General features: G+C 51.4%; 1 protein-coding gene and 1 pseudogene across 4 annotated transcripts in view; one reads left to right on the forward strand and one right to left on the reverse strand.

The window, feature by feature from the left end:
- Positions 1-15326, forward strand: part of LOC135905878 (high-affinity choline transporter 1-like) — a 108320-nt gene that overhangs the window by 48226 nt on the left and 44768 nt on the right. The gene's annotated exons all lie outside the window — the stretch shown is intronic.
- Positions 5409-15326, reverse strand: part of LOC135905858 (uncharacterized) — a 34715-nt pseudogene continuing 24797 nt past the window's right edge.

Consider the following 15326-nt stretch of genomic DNA (forward strand, 5'->3'; position numbering starts at 1 on the left):
TACGTTGCAGAGTGGGCAGAGGTAGCCGTAGAGCGTCGGGTAGAGGCGATGCATTATCATTCCGTGCGTGTACGTATTCCTTTGCAGGTGTCTGAGGATCAGGCTTTCTTCTCTGTCTAGTTTAGGGTGCGGTGGAGGGTACACTCGACGCTCGAGCTTGTAATGTGGGTATGGCCTCCGCCTCTTCTGTCGCGGGTTTGAGACCGCGTTGGGAGAGGGGAGCCCGGCTGACGTGTTCGCGGGCAGCGGCGTAGGCCGCTTCATTCCCCTCTAGTCCCTCGTGTCCGGGTACCCACGTTACGGAGGTGTACGGGAGCGGAGTGCTTCGTCTTTTTAGTATCTTGAGTGCATCGGCCGAGATGCGGCCCCTCAAGACGTTTCCGCAGGCGGCCTGAGAGCCGGTTAATATAACCGCTGAGTCTGTGCATGTAGCGGTGGCGAGAGCGATTGCCGCTTCTTCAGCCGTTTCCGGGTTGCGTGCCTTGATGGTTGTCGTTGCTAGCTCGGAGCCTTGGGAGTCTACGACGCTGAGAGCGTACGCGTTTCGATGCGGATACTTGGCCGCGTCGTTGTAGCGGGCATTCGGGTCATGCTTGAAACTTGGTTTGATGGCGTTGGCTCTAGCCTGTCTTCTACTCTTCTGATATATGGGATGCATGTTGCGCTGGACACGTGCGATGCAAATGCACTCTCGAACGTCCGGTGGTATTCGCTCTTTCTTGTCCATGACTGCGACATACGTCTCACTGTAGTTTAAGTGTCGCAGTACTGATCTCCCTCTAGGCGTGAGCTTGAGTGGTTCAAGCTGGCTGTTCTTGTGTGCTTCGGCGAGCTCCTGCCACGTGTTGTGGACGCCCATCTTAAGGAGACGTGATGTAGAGGCCATGGCGGGGAGTCCCAGGGCGACTATGATTGCCTTCCTTATCATGATGTTGAGCTTTTCTATTTCACCGTTCTTTAAAGCCAGGTACGGCGTGCGTTATGTGATGCGGCTGGTGAACAATGCTTGTATTACGCTTAGAGTGTCTTGCTCCTTGAGCCCGCTTCTTTGGCTTGAGATCCTCTTGGCAAGGTGCGTGAGTTGCGAAAGGGTGCGTTGTAATCTCGGTAGGCTTGCAGCTCCCGATCCGTCTTTGTGGATGCGGAGTCCAAGTTTTCGCATGGTGTCGACTTTCGGGATTGTTGTCCCGTTGAGTGTGATGGTGGGGTCGGGCTCTTCGTAGTTGGGTGATCGACCTCTCGTTCTTGCTTTCAGGACGAGGTGCTCAGACTTCTCTGGGGCGCAGCGGAGACCGCAGTTTCGGAGATAGCTTTCGATGGTGTCGACGGCTTCTTGTAAGCTACTTTCTTGCCTTCCAACGGTCGTAGCTCTGGTCCAGAGCGTGACGTCATCAGCATACATCGCGTGACGCAGATCTGGTATGGTCTCGAGGAGTGGGGGTAGCTTGATCATAGCGACGTTAAAGAGTAGCGGTGAAATGACCGATCGTTGCGGGGTGCCTCTGTTTGGAAGTAGGAAGCTTTCACTGCGGATGTTGCCGATTCCGACTGTTGCCGTGCGGTCCACCAGAAAGTTTCTGACGTATGCGTAGGTCCTAGTGCCGCAGCCGGTGTCTTCGAGATTGTTGAGGATCACGTCGTGGCTAACGTTATCAAAGGCTCTCTTGACGTCTACTGCCACAATGGAGTATTTGCTTCGATTGTTTAGGTGATCTGGAAGGCCTTTTTTTAGTTGTAAGAGCACGTCCTGCGTTGAGAGGTGCTGCCTGAAGCCGAACATGGTGTCTGGTAAGTGGCCGTTGTCTTCCAGGTACTGGGTAATGCGATCGTGAACCATATGTTCGAAAAGCTTTCCCGCGCACGAGGAGAGGGAAATTGGGCGTAGCTTCTCCAGGCTGAGAGGTTTGTTGGGCTTGGGGATCATGGTGATGTCCGAGTGTTTCCACACAGCAGGCAGTTCTCCTTTCTCCCAGCACTTATTGTAGTAACGGAGGAGAGCCTCGGTGGCCTGCGGTAGTAGGTTGCGTAGGTGTTTGTTAACGATCCGGTTTTTACCAGGGCTAGTATTTCTAGTCAGCTAGGACAGGGCTATGTGGATTTTGGCCTGCGCGAAGGGTCGGTCGAGTTCTGGATTCGGTTTTCCAAAGTATTCTTTGCTGCGAATTGACGCGGTAGAGGGTGCGTCTCCGCATAGTTTCTTTTGTAGTTCTCACAGGATGTGTTCTTGTGATCCGGCGTGGTTGTGGATAAGACTGTGAAGATGTTGCTTTTGTTTCGTTTTGGTGGGTTCAGTGGCCAGGAGTGCGCATAGGAGGTGCCAGGTCCTCTTCGTGCTCAGAGTCCCCTGTAGCTTGTCACAGAAAGTGTGCCAGTTCTGCCTGTCGAGGTGGTCCTCATAGTCTTGAGCCTGCTTGGTAAGGAGAGCGATACGTGCTTTGAGCTTTCTATTAAGCTTTTGTCGCTTCCACCTCTTCAGGAGGCCACGTCTGGCCTCCCAGAGATGGAGGAGGTGCACGTCGACCGTGGGTGTATCGGCATCGAGTTGTATGATCTTGGTGTAACGTTTTGCTGTGTCTCATACATTTTTGAGCCACTCGTCAATGTCAGTTAGGCTTGCTCCGGAATCTAGCTTGTCCCTAAAGGATTTCCATTCGGTTAGCTGTGCAATTCCGGTCTTGGTCTGTTTACGGGTATGTGCTACATCTAATTGGAGGATATGGTGATCGCTACCTAAGGTTTCCTGGAGTCGACTCCACTCTGCCCAGGGAACGTCCACGGTAAAGGTTAGATCGGTGTTTGTGTCTCTGGAGACGCTGTTTCCAATTCTCGTGGTCTGGAGAGGATCATTCCAGAGGGTGAGTCTCTGTTGCTTGGCAGCATCATGCACTCTAGCACCCTTCTTTGTGGTGGTATGATAGCCCCATGCCGTGTGCGAGGCGTTGAAGTTTCCCACTATGACGAGTTGGTGTCCATTGGTGGATTTCCTGATTCTTCGCACAAAGTGATCGAAGTCCGGTAGCTGGTCGCGAGACGGGCTGTACACGCTGGCCACGAATAGGCTTTTCTGCGTCTTTCGTTCCGGTAAAACATAGATTAAGGTGTGTTCGGTCTGGGTGTTCTCTACGTCATGTTTTTGGGCTGTGGGAGTTTTATTCACCAGTGTGGCAGTTCGTCGGGTTTGTGCATATGTGGCGTATCCTTGCAGTCGGACGTTCTGCGTATTGGTTTCCTGTAGTGCTATGACGTCGGGTTGATTCAGCTTGACGAATTCTTGTAGATTGGCGTGTCGAGCGCGGTATGATCGACAGTTGCATTGCCATATGCGTATAGTTGAATGCTGATTCTTTGCCTTGAGGTTAGGGGTCACCATTGTCGTAGGATTCGAATTCGCGTCGGCGATCGCGAGTGGGCGAGACAGACTGAGAGTCGCTGTGGCTGTTCGCCCGTGCCTACTTTCGAGTCATGGGGCGCGAATTGTCGAGCTGTGCTTTAGTGATGTAGTTGTTCTTTACATGCGCGATAAGATTGCTGAGCTGTGGTGCGATCCCATCAATTTTGGCGTTTAACGTGGGGATCTAGTTTTCGAAGGTAGCGACTGCTTTTTCGACTGCTGATTGGACAACTTTTTCCATTGTGGCGTGAATGTTCTTCATTGAGGCTTCTTGAAATATCAGGCACCTTGCATCTACTATGGCTTCAACGTCGGCCTTGGTCAACGTCGTTCCCGACTGTCTGTTTATGTTTTCGAGCTCCTGGCATTTTTGATGCAGCTTGTCTGTGAGTTCTTGTTGTTCTTTGCATTTTTGAAGCAGTTTGTCGGTGAGCTCTTGCTGTTTCTGTTGACTGTGGAGTAGATTTTCTATGAGGTTTTGCTGGCTTTGCAATTGGCTGTGCTGATTCTGCAGTTTGCTCTGCTGGTTCTGCTGCTTGTTTTCTAGGACCCGTATGACTGCCGCTTCGGCCGATGCACCGAAGCTGCTCGTACCACCCGAGTCTCTCGAGCCGTTTACCGCATCGGCGTAGCGCGCGCGTTTGACTGAGCGGGAGCGAGAGCGGGGACGTGAGCGCGAAGCATTTCGCAGTATTGGCTTGGAGCTGCTGCGCCTGGGTGAGCTGCCCGCACTGACACTGCTTGAGCTGGTGGCCGAGGTGCCCAGCTCCAGAAACTCTTCACTGCTGGAGCTCCAGCGGTTGTCTCTTTCTTGTAGTCTGTTAAGGCGCTGTTGCCGTACATTGTAGGGTGGAGGGCTTAGCTTCAGTCTCTTCTTGCACTCTGTACTTGCAGTTTCGTGCGCTTCTCCGCAGAGCTTGCAGGTCGGTTTGCAGTCATGGTCTTGTGGGTGTCCCGTCTTGCCGCACTTGTAGCAAAAATCTGGGATGGGTTTTCGACAGACGTCTTGGCGGTGTCCCGTGTTGCCACAGGTGCGGCAGTACTGCACTGACTTGCGATATGGTCTGCAGCGGAAGTCTACGCTCTGGAAGATGATGTAGTAGGGAACGTGCGGTCCTTCGAAGAATACGACTGCCGCGGTCGACCGACCCATCATTCGGGCATGAAGGACGGTGTATCGTGCCGGTGCTCGGACTCCTGCCATAAGTTCTGCGGTGCTTGTTCCTGGTATGAGGCCATTGATGACGCCTCGGGAGACGTCGTCAGGGGTTCGTATGTTGCCTTTGACGTTGTGGTAAGTGCCTCCGAGCTGTATTCTGTTGATGCTGACCAGCGTTTTGGCGTCTTCCTTGTCGGCCGTGCTTGCGATGAATAACTTTTCGCTTCTCTGTACTTGTACGCGTACTTTATCATTAGAGTCCTGCTGCGATAGTCCACTCGCTCTACCGATGGCGTGCATGACTGCGACAGTATTCCATGTGGCGAGGTCGAGAGCTGCTTGCGGGCGGTAGACGATCTTAAAGTCGTCAAGTGGCAGGGGCGGCATCCTGGGTCTGCGTTGTTGCTGTAAAGGTGCTGTACTGGGCGTTTGCTCATCGGCTGTTTTTTTTTTGTCGGCGTCTTTGAATTCAAGGTGTCCTTCTTGGCTTTCTTGTTTCTCGTGATCCAGGCGCTTTCCGCTTCGGTTGTTCGGCCGCCTTCTGCATCATAGTTCCAGGTACCTTCCCCGGTGTTTTCGTCCGTCCGGTCTGTTTGCATTGCATTTGCTTCATCTTCTTTCTGGTTTGACAATTCGCTTGCAGCAGCTGCTTCCCGGCTCATCGTAGGGGCTCTTCACCGCGGCGTGGGCGAGCGCTCGTGTGCTCGTGCTCACGGGGCGCGCGGCACGCGGCGCGAGGGTGTTTCTGCCGATGAGCTTGCGGGAGCTGGTTCTGGCGTTAGGCTTAACCGGGCGGGTGGGCGGTCATCGGGAATAACGCTTGGTATCTTGAGATAAGGAGTACTCACCCGAGAGTGGCTAGTGTCCGCGAGTTACTCTCGTCTTGCCGGTTGCACCGGTGGAAATCTTGGGTTCGTCACTGGCATGTTCCGGGTTGAGAAGCACGAGAAGCGGGAGCCCATGTGAGACACTTCTGAACTCCACGGCCCCCACAGTAGTGGAAGAGTCCGGATTGATTTCGGCCTTCCAGAGTTCTGTAGGGTGCAGTAGACGAGCGCTATTTTGCGTTTCGCGTGCAGCGAAGGGGGGGGGGGAGGATGCTACGAACGCTCGGTGTCGTCGGTCATTCTTCGCATCGGCTCAGCAAATGTTCTCGCATTTCTGCTGGTCGTCAGCACCATCCCCCTGACAACTGGTTCTATCGTGACCGCCAAATTCTCTGCTTTACGCTTGTACCACTTTCTTCCAGGTGGGCCTCTTTTCAGCCCCATGAGAGACTGTTTTCAATCACCAGTTATCACGCCGCCTCGTTAGGACTTGTACATTAGACATAGCGTCCCTCGTCGTGGTTCTCAACCCGATGATGCGCTAGCCACTGTATTTACGGGCTACGACCCTGCCTAGATGGAGACGGAGGACGGAGACTTCCTCTATCGACCAACCTATGCCCTCGGAGAAGGAATGCCTCGACGATACGGTGGACATCTGGAAACACAAGCAAGCGAAATCCAAGCCGGCGTCCCTGCAACAACACGCCGCAGCTGGCCGCCATTCCGCAGGTGCTCACGGCACACCTGCGCGCCGTTCCACAGCCGCTGCGCGCAGCTCTGGTCCCTCGCCATCGGCGAAGCAGCGTAAGTGGCGTCCGCGTCAGACTCCTCACCTCTCCCGAGACGACTACATCACGGTCCTCAAGCCTCGCGTTCCTTGCGAGCCCTAAGCCTTCCTTCCGGCTGATCACGTGAGCGACACAATTCGAGCTTACCTGGGTGCCCTAACCACCACACAAGTCCAAGTGTGGTCTATATGGGATTAGAACATCAAAATCTACGGCGCCGCCATGCTGCCCAAGGCTCAAGAACTCCTCAGAGATTTACAACTGCCGGTGGGGGACCAGCAGCTACCCGTGCGAGGTCACGCCTAGCCTTCTGGGAAAACGTGCAGGCGGGTTATCACGAGCAACCCTGCCGAGACACCTCAGAAGATCAAGTCGGAACTTCCCTGGCCACAAGGGGCCCTCCTTGTGGTTCGTAAACTCGGCGACGCCACGAAGGCGGCAGTGCCTTCGAGGGCACGAAACTTCCCTGCTTCCTCTTCTACCGTTGCGTAGCGACGTACGTTCGACCATATAAGAATACGATCCCGGCCTGTCCTCTTCGCGGCATCATCGGCCACCGGCCGTCTGTGTGCCCCCACCTCAACCCAGACCGCTGTGCCCAGTGTTCGACCCTCGCTCCCGAAGGCCTCACCGACCACGATTGCCACCCCACGTATCTCCTTTGCCATGGTGCTTACAAAGCCGGGGCCAGAGGCTGCACGGTAAAATACCGGAAGCCGAAGTCGCCCTCGATGCATCCTAGAGGGCTCAGATCACCACCACTCCACGGTCAGAAGTGCGCCCAGCCAAAACAGTCTGGCTACCAGCGCCCGGCCGACGCTCAAGAATTTTGGCCACTCAATGGCTCAACGCCGCCACCGCATGTGAGTAGTTCAGCAGGAGTTGCAACTTCCGGGCCTCTCTCCCCCCCCTGCTGCCCCTCCCTCCCCTGAACTTGCAGCCCTCCTCAAGCAGAACGCGGACCTTCAGCGGCAAATTGCATTAGGGACCAATCAAGTTGCATCCCTGCCCAGACGGCCCTGCCCGCCAGCCCCGTTAAGCCTAGCCCTGGGCTGCGCCCGCACGTAGTACTCCCCACCACCCGGCTCCCGTAGCTAAGGCCTTTTTGTCCACGCATTCAATTTTTCCCCTCGAGGAGCGCGTCTCCCGCCTTGACAATGTGCTCCTCTAATTCTCCACATCTCAGCTTGTCCCGTTCAACGCATTGTAGCTGAGGTTGTGAAAGCCTTCCAGGCCTGTGCGATCACTCAGTTTAAACCCAATACATCATGGTTCCACTCTACCTAGCCAAGTAGTGTCGGTTCCGCTCTTCGGTGCCGCAAGGTGGACGCCACCACCTAGACACAGGGCAATCCGGCTTGTATTCCCCTTCCTGTCTCCCAAGGCTCCGAAGAGGATGTAGAGGATCACATCTAAAGTCTAGGACATTCATGATAGCCACCAATCGTACACCCCATTCATATCTGCCATCACACTTCGAAATAATACAATGGAACTCCAGATGTTTCGGGAACAAGCCCCAGAAAGCGCTCACATCTTTCGTTATTACTTAAATCCTTTGGCTCTTAACTAGGCGTCTTGGCAATCCAGGAATCTGGCCCAACCCAAGCCCTTTGCGGCTACTACCCTACGTGGCCGGCATCACCACTTATCTCCTCGTGCATAAGCTGTAGGCAGCGATTCAGATAGATATCTATCTGGACCTCCTGTACGACTACTGCATGGTCTCAGTGCTCCTTCAGGGGAGAGGCCAATCCTCGATTCATATTTTGAACCTGTATTGCACCTTCGCCTCTCGGGGCTCTCCTTCACACAACTCTTCCATCAGGCCTTGCGTACGGCGGCCCGTCAACCCCTGGTCATAGTAGGAGACTGGGGCTACATACCATCATTAGAAGACCTGGGGCCGACAGCTTAAGGAGCTCATGTACTCGTTCAGCCTCACGTTGCTCACCGATGTGGTGCATCCTACACGTTCCGGTAATTCGGTCTCACGTCACACTGGCCGGGACCTCTACCTCACCTGTAACATCCGCGATACTACGTGGGAGAATCTCGATGAAACCTTCGGTAATGATCACTTTCTGCTCCGCATTGCCTTCACAACTTGTCAAAACATGCACCAACACTGAGGCCAAGCCCCTCTTACTGACTGGACCAAATTCAAATCTCAACCCTTCCTCCCGATTCCTGATTCAGGCGAATGCAGCCGCGCATACATGGCTTGCACATCCTATTCCCTTATTCGCAACAAGCGCAAAATCAGACCTTTGCCACCTCTAACCTGTCTGCTGCTATAAATCCACATCTCCTGCATCTCTGAGATGCTCGCCGCATCCTCATACGCCTTGGCGGCGTAACAAGCTGAACTGTAAACTCAGCTCCCCTATCGTGACGCTTACCCCAAAATCGACTGCATATTCTGTGCAGCTTTCCGACTCACATTGGACCGACACGTGCACAAAGGCAGCAGACCAGATTAGCTCCAAGAGCCCGTGGTGGCTCTTCCGGAGCCTTCTGGAACCCTCCACCACCCGTGGAAAAACGCAGCGTCAACTCCGTCGCGCCTTTCATTCCTATCAGTGCACGACGGATCAACTCGCGCGGGATCTCTGCGAGCGATACATTTATCGTATGGTCTACCCCGTGGGCCCGGAATATGCATATTCGGGTTCCTGCAACTCCGAGTTCGACGCACCGTACACGCTTACATACAGGCGGGTTGCGCTGGCGAAAATACGACGGGGCACGGCTCCCGACCGGGATGACATCACAGTGTCGCTCCTAGCCAATCTGCCCGAGCAGACTATTCTATCGCTGCTCGACCTCATTAAATCGATACAGGACGGCTCGCCCCTCCTGCAGGATGGATCACTTCGCTGGCCACATTCATGACCAAGCCGGGCAAGCCGGTCATCATCGAGGCACTGAGACCCATCTCTCTCATCTCTTGTGCCAGTAAACTCATGGAAACTATGGCCCGCGACAGCCTTCCCGCCTACCTGGGGGCCAGGGCACCTTGCCGACACGATGTTTGGCTTTGGCCCGCATCTGTCTGCAAAGGACGTCTTGCTCCAGCTCCACCAGGATGTCACAGAGACTACTACTATGCGCCACAATGACAAAGCAATTCTCGCTCTCAATCTTCGGGGCATGTTTCACAGTGTGAAACAGCATTCTCGCTAAACTTTCCACCGCAGACGGCGGACAGAAGGCTTTCGACTATATGCGCGCCTTTCTCATCGCGCCGTCTTCCTCTGCCTCGATTCCACTGAACACAACCCGCACCCGCTAGACACACGGGGTACGCCTCAAGGAGCGGTCTTGTCACCCATCCTCTTCAACTTGGCCATACTGAACCACCCCTCGCTCCTGCACGAGGTTGAGGGGATACACCATGGGCTTTATGCTGGCGATATTACAATTTGTACCAACACCGGCTTTCCGGCTCAAATCGAGGAATGCCTACAACAGGAGGCCATTGTGGTGGACACTTACGCCGCTTTATGTGGCGTGGAGTGTTCCCCGGACTAATCAGCCCTTTTGTTGGTCTCCCGCCTACCGCCACCCCAGGTTTCTCTCCCGTCCTGCCCCATCCCGTCGGTCCAGGACCTTCGAATTCTCGGGCTTTGCCTCTCGTCCTGCCTCGGCTCTAAGAGTACCATAGCTGCTTTTGACGCACCAGCGAACAGGTGAGTCGTATGACTCGGCGTGTCTTTGCCAGGCGGGGCTGCCTCCCAGGGACTCTGTCCCTCCGGTTGGCGCAAGCGTTTGTGACCAGTCGGGTCCCCTACGCCTGACCCTACCTTCTCGTGCGTCGTCACCACGAACACCAGCTGGATATTCTTCTGCGCTCATTGTACAAGCGCGTGCTGGACGTTTCCATCGCTACTTCCAATGGCCGCTTTGCGGCCCTGGGCGTGCACAACTCCTTCGCGGAGCTCCGGGAAGCCCGTCGCGTCAATCAACTCAATCGCCTGTCGCAGACGCCTTGCGGGCGCCGCCTGCTACAAAGACATGGCCTCAACACAATCTCTGACCCGGTCTTTGCCTCCCCGGTACCGGAACTCTGGCGCCAGAAGCTATGGGTAAAGACCCCCCCCCCACCCCCACCCCCGCAACATGAGCTCTGAGCAACACCCCACTCCCTCGAAGAAATCTCGTTGGTTCAGCCAAGCAGCCACAGGCAAGCGCGTGCTGCTGCCCTTCAGGCGCGCCACTCTGATCGCCTCGGCATATTCTACATAGACGTCTCACGTCCTTCCCCCTCTGGTCACTTGACGGTCGCTGCGATCACATAGGGTCACCACCCCGACGGCCTCTCCTTTAGAGCTCACACCGTGACGCATGTAGAGGAGGTTGTCATCGCTTTGGCCGCCTCCCGCCCAACTACTCACACTACCTTGACAAATTCACGCTTAGCCTGTTATCGATACATCCAGGGTTCCATCGCCCCGCTGGCAGCTCGTCTCCTTCGGGCCGTCTCCTGGAGTTTCAACCCTCTCTCCATCAGAACTGTCTGGACCCCAGTTCCACAGGTCTTCCCGGCAACGAGGTGGCGAATGTCACTGCCCGCGCTTCTCTCATCCGGGCTGCTGCCCCTCCATGTCCCGAGTCGGATCCTGGCAACTCGAGCCTAGCACGCTACGACTACGATATTCTGGATTATTATTTCACTTCGCGTCGACTCTACCCTGACCCCGCACGCAGTTTGGCGAGAGCGGACGAACGACTACTACGCCGCCTTCAGAACAATATTTTCCTTAGCCCGGTGGCCACCCGACACTTCATGCGGGAAATCTCTGACACGTGCCCGACTGGTCCGGTCCTCGCCGACACCTTTCACGTCGTGAGTTCGTGCCCCGCTTCTCCAATCTCTTTCCCATCCCTTTTCCTCATCCCTACTCGAGGGGCCTGGGAGGAGTAACTGCTCGGCGGCTCTACGTTGAAAGCGCAACGTTCCTTGCTGGTGTGCGCCTGGGCAGCGGCCATCTCCAGTGGCGTGCCGGACTCAGGCGCACAGCAAGCAACTCTCTTGCTAACAGCTTGAATAAAATGTTTCTACCATGACCACCACCACACAGAAATGCGATAGCAGCGGCCATGATCGAACGCGCTACCTCGAGCACAACACAACGTCATAACCCCTAGTCTATCGCGGCAGGTAGTACGAATCTTTGCAAGAGTGCAACAATGGGCCTGCAAAAGGACCCTGGTTTAATAACAGAGAGACATCAAAGGAGTAGAATAAGTCAGTTTAGCCTCGTACAACGTTATTTTATTGCATTTGTTATAATTATTCCAGTGATGAAAGTATGCAATTATAATGATCAGAATAAGGAGAGAACTCCTTTTTCTTTAATTGCGCCCTCTAACTTTAGGTGGCTGGTGATGTGAGGTTGGCGTTGGGAATATCAGTATTCGCGCATTTTGAGTGTTTTGCTTTTATGAGGTGAAAGATCGCGAAAATTTCCAAGTTTAGTACTTGCTTCCTTACCAACGCAATGTCTCCTTATCTTTATGAAGAATTAATCCTCGGCAAATGCTGTCAAAACTCGCGAATCATGGGGAGGTGTACAGTTCAGGTTTCTGAAGCTGGCGTCGACATCTGTCTTCTGTTTTGTTTTTGTTGTCCTGTCTGGTTAGCGATACCTGAGATCATGGATGACAATCCCACATTTGCCATTCATGAAGTCGAATCGAGCAATCTAGCTTGATATTTTTCTCGTTTTAGAAGCACAATAATGAAGGAGAAATGATAACTCAAGCTGGACCTGAAAATTGCTCCTCCGGTATAAATGAAATTCAGTTTTATTATTTGATTAAAGAATTTATTCATTCATTAGTATGAGTATGCTGATCAATGGAAAAAGGGGTGGAGGCGTTAGGTACATAATAAAGTGACGATGAGTATATGCATCTCATACACCGGTGAACCCTGACAACAACAGTAAAAGGAATAGAAAGAAAAATTTTGGCGCCAGAATTATGTCAAGGAAAACGAGGAAACCAAACACAATTCAGTGACTCCGGCGGTGGTTGCATAGAGGCTATGGCGTTGTGCTCCTAAACACGAGGTCGGAGGATCGAATCTCAGTCGCGGCGGCCGCATTTTGGTGATGGTGAAATGCCGAAAAGCTCGTGGGGGGGGGGGGGGGTGTACCGTGCATCGGTTATAAGTTACAGAACACCAGATGGTCAAAATTATGCTGGAGGCTTCCACCGTACGACGTGCCTCACAATGATATTGTGGTTTTCCTGCGTAAAACCCAAGAATGTTTCTGTTTTTACGTTTCAATGATGGGTAAAGTAAGTAAACGAGATTTGAAGAATATTCAAGATGTGCCAAACCAAACAAAGTAGGAGCACATGACTTAAACATGAGCACCGGTAAATGGCACAACAAGAACACATGCAGGGTGACGATATTTAAGTTTCATGGAATTTTTAGGAATCGCCTGTGGCAGATGGCATTATTCTTTTCCTTGAGCTGGAGTATTCGAAGTGGCGAACATTACACGCAAGAGAAACGAAAAACATATTCAATGAGGGAAAAGTCACTAATGAAATACATGATCAATTACATTACGGCGCATTGCAATTTACGAATTGTAGCCGGTGAGCTTGCAGGATGTATCCACTTGAATTTCCAGAATGACACCAGTTTAGAGATGTTATTTCCCAAAGTGGGGAACAAAATACATGGGAGTTCTAGTTACTTTTGTGCCTCAGTGCATAAAAGAGCGTTTTGGTAAAAGAGTAAGTGGAACGAGAGTGCATTTATACGGCGAGATTGAGGTCGCATATCTCCAAAATGGCGCCATCCTGGAAATTCATTCTAAGTGGATACAGCTTGCAAACTAACCGATGACAATTGGTAAATTATGCAGTAAAGTAATAATAAAATTTACTAGTGAGGATTTCTTATTAGTTTGGCATGTGTTCTGATTACTCGTGCAAGTAATGTCCACATCTCTGAATAATTCAGCTCAAGGGCAGTAATTATGTTATCAGGAACAGACCATTTTTAAAAATTCCATAAAACGTAAATAAGATCACCCTGCACAGCCAATTATAGTGCACAAAGAAGAAAAATCATGGATAACATTTATATTGCAAGCAAGAGAATTCGCAAAAATAATCTAGAGGCTAAACTACAATCTACAAATGCGGAAGCAAAAGATATGAGGTTGTGTCGTCTACAACGCAATAGATTGCAGAATACAGCCGGCACGACGTCGATTGGCAATTAATTCCACGATGTGATAGTGCGTGAAACAATAAAAAAATGAAACTGCCAGTATATGTACGATGCGAGCAAAAATTTAGTTTTCTTCTTTTTTTTCTGTAGCACTGTCGTGGCTTTATTGCAAGTAAATTGGCGGTGACAGATGTTTATCGAGTACTGAGTGATCAGGCAAAATACTTTTTTTTAAACGTGACGCGATAAATGTCTTGCGGGTATCCCAGATTAACTCAAGCGACGTTTAATGTCAGTAATTCTGCTAGGTATAAAATAGTTCCTCGTTGCAAAACGTGCCGGACGATTTTGAATGGCTTCATCTTGCCTTGGTAAGTCAGGCAAACACGTAAAACGAAGGGACGGGCTAGAAGTTTCCTAGCCTAGCTCACCGTGAGACGTCATCAGATTTCTACGTCTACTGCGATCTAGTTCATAGTTTATAAGCAAGCGCTAATCACATTGTGTTCTAATGAAACCACAGACCGAGTGTATAGGAAGAAGAATGGGAGATTGCGTGAATGGTTGGTTTTCCCTATTACTTAAAAACAGCGCCACAGACACAGGACAATGAAATAGAGCAGGGAAATACACGGCGCTGCACTTATAACTGAAATTATTTGAAAAAGTATGTTTGCTTTTAAAGCCATGCTTTAAAGTAATCATTAGAAGAGTTGATAGTTTTTATCGAAGAAAAGCTCGTAAAACTCGAAGAAAAGCTCACCAAACGTGATTAAAGGCGCATCAATCGGTGACGTCAAACCTTCGCATCTGCCCTGAACGTCCGGAGCAAAAGACAAGGGGAAATTATTTCTCGTTCAATTTTTATGCTAATAACGAAACGTTCCCGAAAAAGACAAAAAATGGGAGGTTGATGCAGTAGCTTGGTTCTGCTAAATCTACGTGTGGATACAATGGGCCGCAAGGGCTGTCTGTCGTGTATTTGTGAGTTTTAGACCACGCTATAATCACAAACGTGTGGCTATCGCCGGTTGATCTGTTATCAAACATGCAGAAGCGGCACGCGCTTCAGGTGCCTTTATTTCGTGCTGCAGTATAGAACACAGATGCCTGTTTGTACCAATTTCGCCACACCTTTAACCTGGTTTGGAAGCTTTTCCAGTAGACCCTACGCATGTGTGACTGCGCCTTTTGTTTATTTCGATATTTCTTGTTTTTGATTTTTTGTGTGCTTTTATTTCTTCCGTTATATTCAGGCGTCACCGTTTTCGATACCTCTTTCTTGTTTTTTCTCTTGCGTTCGGTTACACACTTTTACCGATAAAGGCAGACTTAGTCAACACTCAACCAAGTCACCCTTTACGCCATTTTGTTTAAGAGATAATTGGCATATATCAAGGCCGCTTCCTTTTCTGGGGTATATTTGTTCTTTCTGAAGCAACACATAACCTAATGCTTCACATGTAATGCATGTAACAGATGCATGTAATGCATGTGTTCGTTAATTACTTTTCTGCGCGGCTTTAGGATGACAGCTGCATTAGGTGATGTAAGACGAAGCTATGCTTAGTTAGCCTTTCCGAAGGCGTAAATTTACAAACACTGCGCTTTGGCATGAAAGCGCCTTCTTGGTATTCGGTGGATCAATTACCACAGGAGAAAACTGCCTACAATTGGCCTGGAAGCTCTAGATGCTGGATGTAAAAAACGTAAACAAGGAAAAAATCGAATGTGACAGCTCGTAAGCGGCTGGTAATAGTTACAGAAAAGCCAAAACATTTGGCAACGTTCCTAGCCATTCCTTACTCGACAGTCTTAGTACTCGTATGGTGTTTCGGCTATTTACGTATGCACGCTCGCAAAATGGCTAAGGCTACGCCATTCGCATGCCCTCGATGAGTGAGACCTTTAGTAAAGTATTCCGTACTGCCAACCAATGTTGAATGTTTTCTAGCTT

This window comes from Dermacentor albipictus, unplaced genomic scaffold (assembly GCF_038994185.2).
Source record: "Dermacentor albipictus isolate Rhodes 1998 colony unplaced genomic scaffold, USDA_Dalb.pri_finalv2 scaffold_14, whole genome shotgun sequence".
Taxonomy (NCBI): Eukaryota; Metazoa; Arthropoda; class Arachnida; order Ixodida; family Ixodidae; genus Dermacentor; species Dermacentor albipictus.